The sequence below is a fragment of the Leguminivora glycinivorella genome, chromosome 17, assembly GCF_023078275.1.
Source record: "Leguminivora glycinivorella isolate SPB_JAAS2020 chromosome 17, LegGlyc_1.1, whole genome shotgun sequence".
In the NCBI taxonomy this organism is placed as follows: Eukaryota; Metazoa; Arthropoda; class Insecta; order Lepidoptera; family Tortricidae; genus Leguminivora; species Leguminivora glycinivorella.
Window position 1 is genome coordinate 13161518 of NC_062987.1, and position 15630 is coordinate 13177147.

A 15630-nucleotide genomic window follows, 5' to 3' on the forward strand; every position below is an offset into this window, starting at 1 on the left:
TGTTATAAGAGTAAAAGCAGTAAGCACATCATTTACAAATACTCTATAAGAGTAAAAACTTTATAATAGCCACCGGTGTTACTTATGATTCGCCATTTTATATATCTTTAGGGTTCCTTCTCACAATTAGTGAAATCCCGAACCTTACCATCTAGTTAAATATTTGTAATGGATACCAGTTAAAAATTCATAACGTTATCGTTAGAGAGCAGATTTCAGGTAGCGATTTAAATATTAATATGTATATGACTCGCATACAATATTTATTATTTTTTCTACACACGAAAAAATGTATGGGAACATAAAAGTAAAACCCTTTTTGGATGCTTTTGTGAATATTGGGCAAAAATTATAATGATAATAAATAAAAATAAAAAAAATATTTATTTATACTTATTTCTTTAATATTTCTTCTGCGCATTGCACAGTAAAAACTTCTATTACGGCTCAAAGAATATAAAAATGAAAATAATTCGCTTCTTATATATATTTAAATTGAAAGTCTATTATTTAGAATAAAATACTTTTTTTTAAATGTAGTTTGTTGAAAAAATAACATTAATTTAATCTAATTATTCAGTGAAGTTTGTGGTGTGCGATGTAGGTAATAATAATAGATTATAAACCATATGACATGTATTTAAAAAATTGCACTAGTCATATCCATATTAATATTTAAATCGCTACCTGAAATCCGCTGTCTAGTTATCATGTACTTGGCGCAAACCTTTGAAATTGCATTTTTGTTCGAAAGACCGTTCTTTTTAATCCGGTATTTTGGGGAACGCTTTGATAAAGGTTTGGTTCGATTAACCGGAATAGAACAAAATAAAGCCGTGTAGTCCGCAGCATGTCAGGTAATACTGATATTTTCAATATTTCATTAGGAAGATAACTTCCTAAAGGTATAAACCTAGAATTTTCAATTTAAAACAAACTTGTGCTTCGGAATATTTAATCTTCTGGTGCCTTATTTTATTACTTCCTATTGATTTATTGTAAATGCTGAGTCAAATACTCTATTTGATATTTATTATTATGGTTATTGTTACAGAATCTGTGGCTGAGATACATAGTCAGCCATTTTTAGTGACGTGAAGATGACAACTCTTCTCCTCCTCTTAGTAAGTAAGTGCTATAGAAAACCATAGACGATTTCAGTACCGCCATCACAATGGACTTTGTGTCGATAACTATAAACAGCCTAGCCTAAGACTTCAAATAAATATTTTTTTTTATTACAGATGAACTACAAAACGGCACATATTCTGATGGAGAAAATCAGTCACAATCATTACTTACACCCAAAAATAAGCCCGGAGTGGTGGATCAAAAAACATGCAAAATGGAAGAGGACGCAGGAAATAGTTTAGGTTGTAAGAAAATCACACCAAGCAAAGATGGCGCTGATAATTCAAAACAAGAAAACGAAAATCAATATATCTTTTGTGAATTTGATGAAGACCTCGATAAAAGAAACTACTTATTATTTTGGAAATTTACTGATAGGTTAATTACAATTTCTACCACCGTGTAGGCGCTCTGAAGAATATATTAATATTTTGAAGTATGTAGACTCATTGAAACAGCAACATCGTGAGCAATAGAACTGAAAATATTAATCTTATAAAGTTACTTGTATCGGTTTGGTTTCGTTGCACATAAATAAATATCTTAAAAACAGTGAGTTTGTCTTTATTTGTCCTCAATTTTAATCTGTCTTAGTCCCAAAAGTACTACATATAAAATCGGTTTCTTCTTAAAATAGCCGAACATTGTATTCACTTATTCAGATCGTCCAACATTCACAATGATAATCCGCAATAAAAGATTTTTTTTTATTTCAGACCAAAGTCCATAAAGTAAGGAATACACTTTTGGAACTTATTCTAATAAAGTTAATCTTAAAAATTAATATTAGTAGGTACTGATGGATAAAAAAACTGAGTGCCTTGGTAATAGTCTCTTATACGCTCAGTTATGTATAATTGGCCACCTCCGAGTGCATGCTAGTCTGGTATAACCGGTGGACACTCTATTTAATAATGTAAACATTGTAAAACATGTAAACAATGGGCCAGTTACATTTGCCCTCCAGTCGAGATCTGCCCCGCGGCCCCGCTGTATATACCTTAACATTTTTCACCGCAGTGCTACAGACACCTTAAATAAGAACAAAAACTATAATTATTAAGCTAAATCCAAACTCAATTCATCATTTAACGATATACCTGTATTACTGTCACTGCTGCTTGCCTGCATATTCTTATAATTATTCCATAATGGCATCCTCTACGGAACCACTAATCGATAAGTTGGGATCAGATTGTTCACATTCGCTGGATTTTCAAAATGACGAATCAAGTTTTATAAAAGCTTTTAATGCGACACTTTCAAGAATAATGCCTTTATAATTATTGTATAAGAGAAAATGTATTGCTTTAATTCTTTTAAACACTTTATAAAATGCTATAATTTGTTTGCTGGATAGACGTTTTATAATATGCTTTTATGAGGCATAAAGCATCATAGTTATCTTATGCATTACTTTTATAAGAATAATTGGCCATAACAAAAGCTTTTATAGTGCTTTGAATATTATACAGCGAAAAGGCATTTTAAATGGCTTCTATAAGAATACATATTTTTAAACCCTTATTGCAGTCATATAAATTGGACTTATTAACGTGTACATGGCCAAGTTATAAGAGTAAATGTACTATTGGCCAAATCCTCTTATAATGAGCTACTATAAGAGTAAATATTTTTAAACCCTTATTGCAGTCATATAAATTGGACTTATTAACGTGTACATGGCCAAGTTATAAGAGTAAATGTACTATTGGCCAAATCCTCTTATAATGAGCTACTATAAGAGTAAATATTTTTAAACCCTTATTGCAGTCATATAAATTGGACTTATTAACGTGTACATGGCCAAGTTATAAGAGTAAATTTACTATTGGCCAAATCCTCTTATAATGAGCTACTATAAGAGTAAATATTTTTAAACCCTTATTGCAGTCATATAAATTTGACTTATTAACGTGTACTATTAGGCCAAATTGTCTTATAATGAGCCGCTATAAGGAACTCTGGCATAATGAATGCTATTTTAAAACTACTATGAGTGTTTAGCCCTTATAGATTGATTTTATAAGGATGTTTTGTTTGTTGGGAAAAGGATCTTACATTTTGCAGTTCGTTTAATAGCCGCTTTTGCGCTATACCATCCACTTTTATACTTAAACTTATACTAGAATGATGCAAAAGGTGCCTATACCTTTAAGTATAATTCATTCTTACAAAAGATACGCGACGCAATTTTAATTATATTTCATCTTGATTACTACAAGCGCCTTTATAATTTAATAAACGTTCTACACAGAAAGAATAATAACCTAATATTCTTTAAGCTTTTACTGCCTCCTAATTAGTACGGCCCCTTGTTTTGTTTACGAAATATCATACAAACAGTCCGTATAACGATTGTGCGGGGGAAATAAGCCAGTAAAGCCGGGCTCAACTCTCATTGAGGGATCGGCGTGTGTGCACAGCTTAAAATAAAGTGAATTTTATGAGGATGCCGCGGTAAGTAAATTATATTGCCGGTTGTTTGTCTTCTACGCGTAAACGATGCTGCTATTAAGATAATGTATTGCAAAATTATTCAGTACACTGTGAACTATTTGCGGTGAGATACCTACTTCCTTATGTCACACCTCGGACACTGGCGATCAAATATTACATGAGAGGCGCGTTCCTAGCACACAGTCTATGCTCATGTCAACTGGTGAACGCGTACTAAGCTTGTATGAGTGAAATATGACAGGTCGACTGTTCGCGTTTTTGACAAGCGGTAACTGTGAGGTAACCGAGAGAGGGTGGGCGGCACTTTCAGCGGGGAGCGGGAGTGGCCATATTGTACGATAGTACTCTTTATTATACAGTTATGTTTAGGACTTCACATCCAAGGGTGCAGCTTTTTGCGTAAGGTAAAAAAATGCTATACAATTTTTGTCCATACATAAATATCTACTGCACTTTGTCAAGTGTTTTGCTCGAGTCAAAAATACCTCCAGAATATTTACTTTTATTTAAATCGCTAGTCGTCACCGATTCCCTTTGAACATCTACTTCATTGAGCACGTTTTTGTTAAACAAATAGAGAAATAAAACACGTTGGTACCCCCAAATATAAGACACAATTTCCAAAACGCCCCTTCAAACAGAGGAACCTTTGTTCACAGACTTGGAAATATTATTACCCGATTTTCTTGAAAAGGTTCGCACAAAGGCAGAAGGCACCCAATTTCATATGTGTCCCGGACATATATTAACTATTTTAGTTGCATATTTTGCTGTAAAGTCGCCTACCCTTTTGCTCCGGCCATTGCCCCCAGATAAGCCTGTAATATAACCAGAAATCATGATAGCGGCTCCATATAAAATATAAAGAATATGCTCCGAAGCCGACCCCAATTTTCCACTCTCATTTCATGAAACATTCCTAGTAGACATTTTCCATCCTTTTCCAAGCGTGTTGGTTAAATTTATGAGCCGGGAGATAACTATTAAGAATAATACTTACCAGTCAAAAATGCAGCAATGAATAAATTATAATTATATTATATCTAACGTTACCCAATCAACTAATTGAATTTCAATTTCTGAAAGACCGATATTTTCTGGGAATGCACATTATACTAAACACTCTAAAATACATGTTTTCATAGAGGTAAAGCCTACCTAGATAGCTTTTCCCTTCAGAAAACATCCGGAAAATTTCATCGAAATAGAGCCGTGTCTGGAGATCTCCGAATTGTATAAGTGCATTTATATAGGCACAAGAATTGCTCGTTTACGGGGGCCGATTTTTGAATCTCGGCCATTCGATTTCGTGAAATTCGTTCAATAATATCTCCACTACTAGCGATTTAAATTCTACTAACAGAATCGAAAACGAATGGTCATTACCACTAGTTTTTAAATTACTAGCTGTCCTTTTTAAAAAATAGCATTCCGTCGTTTTCCGCAGACATTCGAACGGCGAATTCGTGTGCGTTCCAAATTCAAAAATCGATCCCCAGATATAAAATGATGAAGGATAGCTATCAAAGACCCTACGTCGCATTAAAAGTACTCAAAGCCGCAAATTCATTTTCACTCAGCTTGTAAGTCAGAACTACTTTGAAAGAGAAACCTTTGGTAAGCGCAAATTAGCTAGTGTGCATTTCCAGCAACATAATTTGCAAGAAAACTTCTTATTGCGGTTATAATTACTAGAAAGTTTGCTGTTATAAAATGGTTTTGTAAAGTTACCGTATGAGTCTTGGAGCATTTTGAGTACCTAAAGGGAAAGCAGGAAAAACTATGTTGTTAAGGCACGAAGTTACTAAATTCTGTAATATTACTGTCATATTTAATTGGAAGATAAATACATATACGTCGCTCACTTCTTTCCTATTTAGATTTGTAAAGGGCCAAAGAGAATATACTTATTGAAATTAATATTGACATGGTTTTTATTACAGACGAATTCGTTAACCAAAATATGTGTTTAAAACAACTCTTATGCAACTATTGGAATAGCCATAAATTGATTACAAATCGGAACTCAATATAAAATTCTAGCACCAGCCGTCGATAAATTAATATTTAGTCGCATGCAGCCGCCGGCCGGCTATTGTACCAATAATTAATACTTCAAACCGAACTGAATAAACCATCGCCGCCGAACACGCTTCGTAAGCCGATTAAGTCTGCAGGCTGCCTCGGACAAGCCTCTTAGGAACTCCAATTTTGTACATAAATCGTTGGACATTTCAGAAAATGTCTCTAAGTTTAGTGACTTAATATTAACGAGCCTAAAGACTTCAAGCTTTTATTTCATTAATCAATTTGTAATTTTATTGGTAATTAATGACCAGGTACGCTTTACATCGCAACATGCGTGCTGACAATTCCCCCTTAATTTATTTAACCGCTAACTGCGTTCGTTGAATTGAAACAAATGACACGATGATAATTAATCCGAAGCAATTTGGGGCTTTTAACACGACAATAATTCTGCGGAAACGCGACAATCTAGACGATGAAATTAATTTCACAATCGGTTACAATAACGTGGCGATGGCGCCATGAATCATACGGCACAAAGGCCGCGCGGCAGCCAAGGTGTTAAATTTAAGGGCACAATAGTCCAGAATTGCTTTCGGGACGCTCGCTACACCTCAAATATGTGCTTTGAGATTTATGTGCCAAGTTAGATTGCAATTAGTTTTCTTCGGCGAAAGCGGTCGTTAAGGGAATGTACTGATATGTTATAAGTTGGGTTTACCGGAGTTTGGGAAACCGAAATTGTTATGGAAGTAAGTATGTTGAATGTGAGCAGTCGGGTTGCTTTAATCGACCTTAGACGACAACCAAACCCAGCCAAGCATCACCAATAAATTAGGAGCACGAAATATAATAATTACTCGAAAGTTGACATGCTCATGTCATCAGCCTATTATTTTCATTGCTTTCCTCACAGATAGCGCTTGAAATTTGCCTGTATTTTTTACCTAATTACAAAAAAAATAAATGGAATTTCTGAATTTTATAACTGGGCGTTTTCCAAATTAAATCCCGAATATCGAATTTCACCAGATCTGGACGTTCCATACAATTTTTTTTATATATCATACGGATTTTCCATACAAAATTCGAGTTTCCAATATGTCACGCTCGTAGTAAGTTCATACTAAAATCGTGACGTAAAAGGAAAAAAAATAGGACATATTTTTTTATCATCGGGATCGAATCAGCTCGTGATTCTGAGAAGAATGAGCCCAACCACGTCCAGATCTGGTGAAATTCGATATTCGGGATTTAATTTGTAAACGCCCAACTACCAAAATACTCGTTTATAAACCTATGTCTATCAACACCAAACTTCAAAACAAGACGTATAAAAATTCAAACGCGAACCATCAACAAGGTGCATATTCCACCCTCCGTAATCTCTTAAGAGACATCTGCGTCTTGGCCGAGACTCATAAAAGTATACAACAGTTGACGTTTAGTGCCGGGCCGTTCGCGCGAGTTGCCAACTAAGTGGCAAGTGCGAGCACGTGCTAGAACCTTCGAAATGGGTGAGATGTTTTAGCCAGTGGCTGGGCCACCTGTGCCTTGGATGGGGACTGGGGAGGTTATTGGGTTATCGTCAGTCTATGAGACTGCCGAAGTGTAGAGGAAATTCTTGGAAACGATAAGGACGTGTTGTACTGAAGAGCTAGCTAATATTTAAGATCTTTAGGTCCGGTACCGCAGCGAAGTTCTACTGAGTCCTTGTAAATTATTTATTATGTGTTGTGACAAAATAAAATTTAAAAGAAAAGATTAGAGACGTAATTGCCTATTGTTAGTTGTTCGTCGTGAAAACTTTCTTCATTGCCCGAGACGGAGTTTCCTTAATGTTGAAACAACCTGAAATATTTAGAGCTAAGAACTAAGTATTATTCGTTATTTTTGAGCGTCTGAAGTTTAGAATAAAATAATAAAAAAAATAAAAAATAAAAATAATAGTAGAATAAAATAATAGTTTAGAGTTGAAAATAGAATTTTAAAGTTAATATAAAACGTACAAAACGAAACGCAAACAAATTTCGAAACTTTAGAAACCCGTGTTCAAAACTGCAAGTTCAAAAACCTTATTCAATATTCCAAAAGAACTTTCCGCAACTTGGAACTTTTAACGAGCGTCCGAGCAACAGTAAAAAAAAACTGAAAATATACAGCGAGTTGAAACGGGCACCGAATAAAACCGTTATTACTTGGCAAATAAAGTTTCTCGGCGACCCTTTAGTTTTCTTCAAGTTCAATCAAAGAGAGCAAACAGTTTGTGGTCCCGGGATGCGAGGGGTGCATGACTCACGCGGGGTTAAAAATCAATAAGTCGGCCGGCTCGACTGGGCTGCGAATTATCCAATTGACACTTAGCTTCCTACTGCTAAACTATTTATTTACTAGCTTTTGTCTGCGACTTTATCTGCGGGAGTATTTTGGGTAGCGCCTGATAAAACATGAAGGCAATCATTTAATATAAGCAAAATGCTCACATCGATTAACAGGCGATGAGTCAATTATCTCCCTTTCCGAGAGGAAATGACATTAAGATAAGCTATCATATTAAGTCCTTGTGTCCTTCATAATTTTTATCTATAAGTAAAACCAAATTTATTTTCCAATAAACCAAGGCCAATCTAAAATGTCACGATTAACCATTATGAATCATGAACCATAGTTAATCGTGACATTTTAGATTGACACCAATATTCCCATATGAACATATTCCCCCATATTTTATTCGTTTTGGAAAAGGCACCCGGTGCATGCTTGGCGGTGCATTATAATAATGAGCGGAAACTGGGCTGGGGTGAGACCGGCTGGTCTGATCGTGGGGTTCCAACTTAGCCTTATTCGTCATTTTTATTGTAATGTCTGTAATATTGCGTGCATAATATATATTGCACTGTGCTATATAGGTATAGCTTATGCTTTACTTAGCGTTACCCAGTCACACTACCATAAGTGATAATGTCACGGAAAAATATGGAAAGTGAACAGTAACCTAACGGTTACTCGTTAAAACCAAAACTTAAGTATTTTGTATGTTTCGTGATTTTTCCGTACGAGTACGTACATACATACATACAACATACAATCACGCTTGTATCCCATAAAGGGGTAGGCAGAGCACATGAAACTACTTAAGTCTCAGTGCCACTCTTGGCAATAAAGGTGTTGAAAGAAAACGAAAATTGTGACAATGCAGTGACAGGTTGCCAGCCCCTCGCCTACGCCACAATTTAACCCAAATCCCACAGTCGACTTCTACGACACCCACGGGAAGACAGGGAGTGGTGAAATTCTTAACCCGTCACCACACGGGACGAGATCGATTACGTAACGTACTTAAATTCATCTTAGTGTCACTAGGCTCTGTATATCTGTATGAAAACCCCGAAATATACACCAAATGCGGAACGAATTACTTTATTACATCTCAAGCTAATAAGGCGTTGCAACCCACTTTTACATCTAATCCCTGTAAAAGTTAATTTATCGGACCGTCCCCAGTACTTACCCTCCCTATACGCCCATCGGGGGGCCATAATCGCTTCCGATTAAAAAAGGACACAGGACCAGGTTTAATTTGCACCCAACTGTACTGAAAGGCAATCGATTACGAGACAATAGGTGCATCCACTCTGCAGTCATTTCAGATTTCACGTTGCGAGCATTGAATTGTGCGTCAAATTTATGCGATCGAAATGTCACCCTTTGTGTAAGCGAGCCGGAAAATGCAGACTGGCGTTAGGTGGTTACAGTTTTGCTGGATAAAAAATGTAAGTAAATAATAATTATATAGAAGCTTAAATCACGTACAGATGAATTTGTTATTTCTATGGCTATAGCTTACATACGAGTGTCCTCTGGTATCCACTAAAGGTAGATTTTTTTGACTTATTATAGTTTAAATTGTTTAAACTTACCTTCTCACACATGCTGGCTTAGTTTAATTTTAATATCTGGGTGACCGAGCTTCGCTCGGTTCTATTTTATTATATCACGTCTTTATATAAAAAAAAACTGTTGTAAAAAAAATAAAAACAAAAACTTAATTTCTGGCCGAAATTCGAAACCCTGACACATGCGATCTGTCTGTGAACATTATTAGATCGACCTCATCGCTGAGCTAAGCGCAGCTATATGGTCGTTAATTTCGCCGCCCGAGAATTCTCTCTTAACAATACAACTACTCCACACGAGATGGCGATAAGGCTTCGCTAGATCGATTTTTCACCCCCAAAAACCCCCACATAACAAATTTCAGCGAAATCGTTAGAGCGGTTTCCGCGAACGTCTATATAAATAAATAAAGGAATATACAAGAATTGCTCGTTTTTACTTGTTCATAGTTCTAAAATAACAGTACTTGCTAGTACGGATTACAATTAACAGATGGCGGTATGTGCCTATTATTTCCGGATAATTCTAGAATGCACTTCTGTTTGAAGTATTTAATTTTAAAAATACTACTGAGATAACGGAAGAAGCTTAAAATTCGTAATAATAATTAAAGCACTTAATGAATACGCAAGTTTTGTCATCCGCGAATCATAAGTTAGTCAATGTTTGTTGTTTCGTATCCTTGACCTGTGTCGCCATCTAGTTTGATAATAAATAGTACCTACATCGATCGAAAGAATTCTCAGTCTTAACAATACAACTACTCCACACGAGATGGCGCGCTTCCGCTACAAAAAATGTCATTCAAAAAATTGTGTAATTTTCTATTCGTGGTAAGTATTTTTTTCAGTAATATGAAATGACTTGAAAAAATTATTACACCTCGCCCGCGATTCATAAGTTACTCAATGTTTGTTGCTTCGTATACGGGGCCTTGACCTGTGTCGCCATCTAGTTTTTGCAATAAATAGTACCTACATCGAGCGAAAGAATTCTGTCTTAATAATGCAACTACTCCACACGAGATGGCGCGCGAAGAAAAACTCATGAAAACTCGAAAATTCGCGTTTTCCGGGACCTAAGGACAAGTTAGATCGACTTTTCACCCCCGAAAACCCCCACATAACAAATTTCAGCGAAATCGTTAGAGCGGTTTCCGAGATCGTCGGTGTATATAAATAAATAAATAAATAAATAAATATACAAGAATTGCTCGTTTAAAAGTATAAGATTATATTAAGATAATATTATATTTAATCGCGTCTTTCTCTTCGATTGCTTTGAAAGCCAGCGCCAAGTACAAGTTATATGACTATCTTCACTAGTATCTTAGTCATCGACATAATTTACTTTGGTGAAAGATTGTACTAGAATTAAATGTATTATGTTCCGTTTTAAATTGTACACCAAATGACGATCTCTTTATAATAACACACCAAATGATATTTGTTATTAAATGTCATTTACAGTTCAGATTTGTTTTCTTTAATAGTACGTTTAAATTACAGGCACATTTAAAATACCCCAATGAATACGCAGTAATTGCAAATTCATAAACTCATTCATGCTCCAAAGCTCATTTGCCAACAAAACCATTAAATTCAGCGCTTTTCCGATTAACTAGAAATTGAAAATTAGTTCGTAAAATGAGAAATGCTTTTCCTGGGCACAAAATAATTATTAGTGAATTCGACGATTTGTTCATTTAAATTAATTATACATGGGGCCAGTAAAATTGTGATTATAAATTTTCTGTCTGGAGTTGTTATATATATATTTACTAATTTTAAGTATATACATACCTACTATAAAAGTATAACAAAATGCCTCGTCCTTACGATTGTTAAGAAACTAAGTTTACTATTTCTTCAGGAGTATGTAGAATAATAACAAAGTGCCCTAGAACAGCTCGGTATCCTGATATGTGGATAATAACGTGAATAGTTAATGCAGTTTCAAAGCGGATGCTGCAGTCCGTTAATTATGCTATTTCAAAACATATTAGTTCGCATAAGCCCCCTGACAACTGTAATGCAAAGCCATAAACATAAACGCTTATGGTATTACTTCCTGTGTGAATTTACATTAATTTCGTAGCAAAACCCAAAATATGAGTATATTTAATAAGGGCTAATTCAAGTCACCGGCCAGGGATCTATAAACAAGAAAATTGCCTGTTTAGCATACATTATGGTGACTCTTCACTTGCACGAGACAACCCCATTATTACCACTAAAGGGGTGTCCGTAAAAACCTTAGTCGTTCGCACATGCCGTTTACGGTCAGGACGCAGTTAACTTGGGCCCAAGCATCCTAATTTGAGGGTTAATTGTCGGCCCCACGGGCTGCTAAGTGTAGTGTAATGAATATTATGCTTTTAGAACATCCCTTTAACTTTTCGGACCGCATCGCGGTCTCCAAAATGGCAGCTATGAATTTAGTGATCAATAATGTTGGCACAACCGGAGCGTAGGCCGTTTGTGGTCTATAATTTATGCTTGTAAATATTTCGTTCAGTCTTTGAAAGAGTTTATTACAGACTAGTAGTAAAGCTACAATTATCATAATTTTAAACGGTTAATTTATTATAAGAGAAGACCATTCATCGTGAAATCGTGGCTAGGATAATTAAGTATCTTGAGCTAGGCATCCATCAAAATAGCTATGAGTTAAGAGATACTTGAGCAATTTATAACCGCAGGTTACGGCTTACGGCTTAACGTCGAGTTCGTGAAATAAGATTACCATCTACAGAGTAGGTACTAGTGATATTAGAGGTGCTTGCCTATATGTGAAATGGTGTACCAGTATATCATTATGTATCTCATAACAGTGCTTAAGTAACGATAATCGTTATGTACAAAAACAATGTGAGCTCCGGTAATTAACCTATAAGTAAGAGGTTAAGTTTCAATTTGAAGAATGATAAGTTGTACCGATAAACTAACAGAACAATTCAAAACTTTCACCATGTTCCAACTACTCAAGGCGGCATCGGCATCGTAAACAATTGTCGCCGCTCACTCCATTTACTCCAAGTCCTCAAGGGCGCGAAGAGCTCGGAAGGGTTTCAAGTACAAAGCAACACTCACACTCGCAATTGAATGAGAAGTGTCGCGGCTCAAGGATTCCCCTGTCACAGACTGAACAGAGTGCAGCCGTGTTTTTACGCAAATGTTGCGGCAAAACAATGCAATTTTAAAGCCAACGAGAAAACAACTTTGGCGACGGTAAAGTATTTCGTTATGGTGATGTTCGACGTTGGAAGTTATTTCAATTGTCCGAAGTTATTTTAAAACTTTTATTGCTACCGAAAACAAAATGTGTAAGCCAAGACTCTGTAGGTATCAAACTTCTTAAATTGTCTTTGATTTGTAACAACACGTAAATATGAATATAAGTTCTCCACAAAAGGTGATTCAACAAAATAAAAGCACTGGCTTTTAGCGAAAAACGAATGATTGTGCCGCAAATGTGATTTCAAGAAACATTTTCTCACTTAATGGTCTCACCGGAAGACCAGCGCTGGAAGTCGCCAGCAATATGCTGAGGTGAGGCCGTTTCGTGGCACTTTATTCTCCTATGTCATTCATAAATATTGTTTATTGTCTGTGTGTGTTTACGAATAAAACTTTTCTATTCTATTCTATATTGGAAGATGTAACACGTAAAACATTATTTCCATCCTATTCAGCTTAATGGAAGCAAAATAGAATGAGCGTCAGTGTTGCCAGACGGAATCTGAAGTATACAGTAGAAAAATGAATAAAAAACCAGTAGATCGGGAGAAAAAGCAGTAGACTACAAATATTGATACCAAGTGAAGAAGAATGAAAGAAAAATTATGCTGTTACACGAAAACGGTCCTAGAACTCTTTTAGACTTCTCGCGATTTCAAATTCATGAAGATTTGCGTTTATAGGTTTTGGAAAAAACATACAAAGGTCATTTTTGACAAACTTTTTTCTTTCTTATGTGTGTATGAAAAAAAAACCGAATCGAAAAGCCACACATCAAGAAAAAACTTATCCCATACAATTTTTACGAAGATAAACTTATTCGACAAAAGCGGCCCGCCCCAGCTACGCATGGGGATTACAAATGGTTATACATAGTAAGTTATCCGTAAAAAATAGGCATAAATGTTTTCGCGGACTTTTATGTAAACCTATGAGAGATATACTATTTCGTTATACAGCTCATTGATATAGCTGAAACGGTTTGGGCAGCGTTATCGATTATTTAAGGCTCTCAGCCTGTGGGATTTTGTCCGACTTGTTTAGCAAATATCGTCATATATCAAACAAAATCTCAACAAATTATATGCTTAAACCTTCCCCAAGAATCACTTATTCATAGGTGAAAACTGCATGAAAATCCGTTCAGTAGTTTTTGAATTTATCGCAAACACACATAGACAGACGCGAAGGGGGACTTTGTTTTATAAGGTATAGGATGCATTCAATTGATTCCATTCCTATTCAGTATCGATGGGGCAGTTGCACAAATAAGAACATTTTCTCAAACTTGAGAGTGAGGTGAGCTGAGTGAAGATGATATTTCAGAGTACAGTTCACACGAAAGCCTGTAAAGCACCCTCCATTTGTTTCTAAACGTCAAATGCTGACACTACACCATGACATTGAGTAATCACAAAAAAAATATTAATTGTACAAATGCACCTGAATGTCACCGTTTAATAAGTTACCTCAGAGTAAAAAAAAAAATTGGCGCGGAATTAGAAAAGTTTTCTTTTTGCCCAGTTTTATCAAAACTATCAAGAGATATTTTTTTCTTAATTTCATTGCAAGTTTGAGAAAAGCACTATACATCCCTCGCCGTGAAAAGGGCGTACAGGCTTCGTATCACTATCCTACTCAGATGGATATACCTACACAGCATGTACCATTATTTTATATGAACACATATAAAACCAGTTAGAATACAAACATCAAACTTCCTGCACCCGCCTAGATCGCTATTGCTAATCCCAATAAGCTACCAGTACATTACGAACAATCACAGATATAAAGTCTGTCAAGCGATTTCTGTCACTAGAAAAAGGCAGCAACTTTAAGAAATGAAGGGATGAAAGTTGACCCATAGAAAATTTTAATTTCGCGCCTTGACAAAGTTGTTGGACCGTCTATAGTAAAAATTTGAAGCCAATCCAATTGTTTATACTAAAAAATATCGAATTGGAAAAAAGCAGGTAGATTTCTTGAAAAATTACAAAAAAAGCAGTAGATCAGTAGATTTTTTCAAAATCAGGTAGATCTACTGCTAAATCAGTAGATCTGGCAACACTGATGAGCGTTTCGATCTGACTCGTATTCAAAAACACCCTTTTCATCGTTCTGCAAATAAACGGCAAATCTAATTTTAGCCGGATACAATATTCTTCGCGGATTCTGGGAACGTATTTCAGAGACGAACTTTCAACTACAAATGCCTCCGCAATTTGAGTGCATAACACTTTTAACATCAGAGAGTTTGCAGATTTCAGATAGATTAATTTAATTATGATTTGAATTGAATTTTGGAACATTCAATGAAAGAGTCTACCGTTGCCCCGTACAAACGCGAATCATATGCAAATTGGCTGGTGTAAGAGGATCTTTTTCAAGGCAAAATGCAGAAAAAATAATCGCCTGCTTTAAACGCCGAAAAAAAACGTAATACATGAAATAGGTACAATACGTTAGTACGGGGCATCCCACGGAATGATGCTCCTTTTGGTATGTACTACGACTTGTACGAGTACCTACTTTTGTCAAACAACGTTTCGGAAATGAGATTGCTGTAGTCGGCTTCGGTAATGCAATCCGGCATGCAAATAGCGAAACGGTACAAGAAAAGACTCGTAGAAAAGTTTGCGAAACTAAAAACGGAACAAGAACTGAGAGCGACGCGGTTCATTAGTCTAGATCAGAGAATAAAGTTCCAAGTCCGCGATTTACAACTTTTAAACTATTTAAGAATTTTAAGAGTGGTTTTCATACTCATTACTAGAAATTGATTTAACTGCAGAAAAGAAATTTAAAGAAAAACTTTCCTTTCCTTTAGGCACCAGATCCTGATTTTCTTAAAATCAAATAAGAACAGTTTCATATA

The 15630-nt window shown here is 35.6% G+C and overlaps 1 protein-coding gene across 1 annotated transcript in view; it reads right to left on the bottom strand.

Moving 5' to 3' along the window:
• The window catches only part of LOC125235259 (protein sprint), a 415349-nt gene that overhangs the window by 26176 nt on the left and 373543 nt on the right, over positions 1-15630 (bottom strand).